General features: G+C 41.2%; 1 long non-coding RNA gene across 1 annotated transcript; it reads right to left on the bottom strand.

Annotated features, from left to right (window-relative positions):
• Window positions 1-530: 530 nt before the first annotated feature.
• On the bottom strand, window positions 531-4,216 carry LOC131740147 (uncharacterized). The gene is made up of 3 exons (XR_009330778.1): window positions 4,002-4,216; window positions 3,204-3,371; window positions 531-1,914 (listed from the first exon to the last, which is right to left on the bottom strand). It is a non-coding gene; the product is annotated as an uncharacterized LOC131740147 (long non-coding RNA).
• Between the last annotated feature and the right edge of the window lie 428 nt (window positions 4,217-4,644).

Below are 4,644 nucleotides of genomic sequence, written 5' to 3'. Positions count from 1 at the left end.
AATTAAAGATATGGGTTAACTTTTGCAAGCTTTGAATACTAAAAAATATACAGTAAAAATCCATTAAAATGTAACATATCATGCTTTGGGGTCCCATAAGTTTACCCTAGAATTACAAAGTGATTCTTTAAAATACAAGAAGTATAGCTGATACCTGTGGAAGTTCATACACGTACCCAATAGCTCTTTAAAGTAATTGTAGCTAACTTAATAAAGTGACCAAGCAAGTAAAGCAGCAACAGCCCTCAACGACAAGCCTAGTTTAGTACCAGATGTTTTAAAATTAAAATGTGTTTCTTTCAAAACTGCACATTTCATACCTAAATAGCCAATGGAAGTGCAAAATAGGTAAGATTTATAGAATTGTTTTGTTAGCTACAATTACTTGAAGGTGCATAAAACACGTGTCAGGAGGTGAGTGGTGTGTGTGAGGAATACAATGTCCAGACCAGGTTTCAATGTTCAAAACAATCTGTATTTTATTAAATTACTAATAAAATCCACCCTTCTACCCGTACTGGGGGGTATACGGCAGGATTGTAGTCACAAAATAATAACAAACACAATAGTCCACGTGGGTGCATGGAAGAGTGCTCTTTCTTCCCTGTGGTGCTCGCTGTGCTGTGTGGTGCTGTGCAGTGCCGTGAGGTTAGTGCTGGCTCCCTGGTTGCAGCTCCCTGTCTCCTACTCATCTGCCAAAACACAATAAACACAAAACAAAACAGCGCTCCTGCTTGTTAGTCATTCAGCGTAAAGGGGCCGTACTCACGTAGCTGTGTCCCATTTGTACTGCCAGACTCCTCCCTGTGATCAGCCTGGCTCCACGGTCTAACTGCATGCCCCGCAGCTGACCACAATGGAGTTGTTTAGTAAACTAGCAGCTACCCACTCTCCCCAAAATGGCCAACTTCCGGTTGCCACTTACCGTCAAGTAAGCCCATCTATGGGAAAGCGTACCACCCACCTTACGCAGTGCCCTTTCTGGTTGGGAGGGAGATTTGCAGCTCAGATTCCTTCTCTCTCTGGCACAACATGACATTGGTTTCAGTTTGAATACAGGGAGTCAATATTAGCTTGAGGTCCATCCGAAACACATTAATCTCATCAGCCTTTTGTGTGCAGCCTCCTCGGGGGTCAACGAGATACAAGCCAGGTAGCAGAGTGGGAATCAGCGAGTCCAAAAAAACGAACTTGAAAGAAATGTGCACAAAGTGCCCCCATTTAAGATTTCAAAGAATTGTATAAACAGAAAGCTGCTTTCAGGATGAAAAGAATGAACAAAGCATTGTGAGACGATAGCTTATTCCAGAATATTAACGTGTCATCAACGGAGCGTGCCACCTACAGCTAGAAAGCCACTACATACTGTACATGGTGGTACCAGCCTGACTCCGAACACATTCAGCAAAGGGCAAGTCTGATTGGAGGCAACAGTTTTTAATGCAAATTCTTTAAAGAAGGCACAACTTTAGTTGGGGCTTAAATACATTGATGCAGCAAGTGCCTGTTTATTCTTGTTGTACCACAAAAAAGGGAACGATACTGTATGTCAAGAGATGAAACATGTATTTTATTTTTTTTAAATGATAACTGTAAAGGCGCTTTGCATGGAGGTTCACTGCGCACCAGCGACCCCTGTGGCTGATAGGGAGCCTGCGGGTCTGCAAGTGGAGCCATTCTATCTGTGTTGTCCTCCGGCACATAGGTCTGATGGCTTCGCTGTGGATCCACAGTGCGAAAAAAGACGACTTGGCAGAGACACGTTGTGGAGGACGCGTTTTCTTGCACTCACTTGGAGGGTGAAATTCTCTTCATCCCTTCAGTGGCTTCTTTCCTGTCAATAACTGGTCAGCTGCTTCCCTTATTGACTGACATGCTTTCAGCCAGTGACCCAGAAGACAGTTCTGATGCAACCTGGGAAGTACAAGTGTAACAGATGTCTAAAGAGTGGAATAGAAACTGAGATCTTTTTAACATGTGTGCTATAATGTGTTTTTTTCAAAAGTGCACATTTAAGACCTATTGAGCTGCAAAGCAGGTCAAATTTATGAAATAATTTGTCAGCTGCATTTCTTTAAATATTAGGATGTTTTTCTTCCCAATCTGAAATGCCCAGTTTGAATGTTGCAACACACCTGCATCAGGAGGACTGAAAATGAACACAGGCCTCGCTCCTGCTGTCAATCGGCTCTTTTCACCAGCCAATCCGAAGCAATGTTACCAAGCAGCTAAGCCCTGGAGACAGAACCCAGCCTGGAAAGTCTGCCTGGACTTGCACCAGTAGGGGGCGGCTTAACACTACAGAAGCATAAACGCCAACATGGTGCTCCTGTGGGCATGTAGCCAAGAGCAGAGACTCAGCACAGCCAGGATTCAAACCAAACCATGCATGACTCAACCCCTTTGACTAGGTGAGCCACTGCATCCCGTTTACTGCACATCAACCACTGACGTCAATATCCAATTACTTTTAAGAGATGTTTGTTACTTGTATAATTAATAGATTATTTTCATTTGACAAAAAAAGGCAAATAATTATTTAACCAACATTTTGAATGGCTTTAATAATTTTGCACTTTTATAATTATATTTTTGTTTTTTTTACCATTAATGGTTTTCACCCCAACTAATGACTAATCATAATAACAAGTATGTCAGTAACATCCAAATCAAAATCAGAGTCATCCATCGGATGAGACATAAAACCGAGGTCCTATTGCAAGTGACTCAGCAGCAGTTGTTGATGATGCATAGTTCACCCCCCTGGTCTCTGTAAGTTGCTTGGGATAAAAGCATCTGCTGAATGGCTGATTAATAATAATAAATGGAAAGATTCATGATCATGACCTATATCAACAGTAGTTCTCCAGGTAGATGTATAAATCTGTGTGAAGTGTGACCTCCTGCACTATATCCCCTTCTCAGGGGTTTCATTCCTAGTGGGGTTAATAATAATCTAAACTGAATCAATACTGTCTGTGCACTGAGAGTACCTCTATTTCTAGCATTAACTATCTAATTTACACTGATAGGAACAGAGGAGGTTAATATCAATGAAAAGGAATGGATGGCTAAGGTAAGTACACTGGACTGGGTTGGGTGGGGGATGGAGGCGAGTGGTACTGGGACGTCAACATCACTGTCCAGCCTTCCTGAGGTGTCATTCGCTAGTTGACGAAACACAGAAGAAGGGAGGTGCCCACCTGATGACCCCTGTGAAGTGCCCCACCCAGTCCATTCCAGACGGTTGTCTTGCTGAGGCGTTATGGTGGCTGATCCCTGGAGCCAGCATTACACTTCAGCCATCAGCACCGGGCCAATAGGAAATCCAAGTTACCTGGCAGAGCAAAAGCGCTGAAGGCTCATCTATACTATATAAAGATATTATTATTATTATTATTATTATTATTACTGCAAAGCTATGTCTTGGTTGGAATCCACCACTACTATCTCATTTGATCTTGGTGAAAGCTGAGTCCAACATTAGCATGAAGTAAATACCAGCTACTCTCATGTAATAAAGATCATTTACACTGATATGATGATCACCTCAGGTCAGTATTCAGTATTTAATATATCAATAGCTGTGGAGTGGACAAGAACTGCATGTTCCAGTTTTTCTCAATTGCTAAAGCACAATTACTGAAACTATTAGTCACATTAAAACTACACAGTCACCAAAACAGTTAACGTAAAAACTCTAATTTATAAAACTGTTAATGCATTTGCAAAATTAAGTACTCATTTCAAATTTTATTTTACATCTTGCAAAACCAAATACACAAATATTGAAATACACAAATATTATATTGAAGTTTTCAACCAAAATGAAATACAGCTCTCTCTTTTCAAATATTTCACACAATTCAAAAGCTAACGAAATCAAACATTAAAGAAATGTATACTGAACTTTTAGATGTTTTTGTCATATTTGATTGACACTATAATGAATATGAATTATAGATACATTATAAGCAGTGAATAAACAGTAGGCTACTTACAGTAAGCAATTTAAATGATACATATTTCTGCTCATTCAGGATCCAGCCTTGGCATTCCTCTGCCGTAATGTCATTACAAGCATCATCCAGGGCCTGGAGAAGTGTGGCATGTTCATGGGGATTGTGATCATACACCTTCCACCTCCAGGAGAAAACTCCTCGATTGGATTGAGAAAAGGGGACTAGGGTGGAAGGTACATCACAGAGGAGTGGGGATGTGCAGCAAACCACTCCCACACCAGCACAGCATGATGGAAACTCACATTGTTCCAAACAATGGCAAAGGTTGTGGGCTCTCTTCCTTCACTGCATTCCAGGCTTGCTTCAGCAGCTTGGACAAGGCGATCATGTAATTCATCAAGAAAGGCTAGCAGCCGTTCTGTATTTTATGATCATCAGACTGTTTAAAACAAGTCTGTTATGAGAGATGGCAGCACAAATAGTGATATTCCCTCCACGCTGGCCAGGCACAGTCCCAATGCCATGCTGTCCGATGATGTTTCAGCCACGTCTCATTTCACACTACTGTAAATTCCCAGCTCAGAATTGAACTCAGCAATTGAGAAATTGTAGACTTCACACCATGTTACTGTAACTGGTCATATATTTACATTACAATCACTGCACTAAATTGAACTTACTT

This window comes from Acipenser ruthenus, chromosome 13, assembly GCF_902713425.1.
Source record: "Acipenser ruthenus chromosome 13, fAciRut3.2 maternal haplotype, whole genome shotgun sequence".
In the NCBI taxonomy this organism is placed as follows: domain Eukaryota; kingdom Metazoa; phylum Chordata; class Actinopteri; order Acipenseriformes; family Acipenseridae; genus Acipenser; species Acipenser ruthenus.
This window is presented reverse-complemented; position numbering and strand designations above follow the sequence as displayed.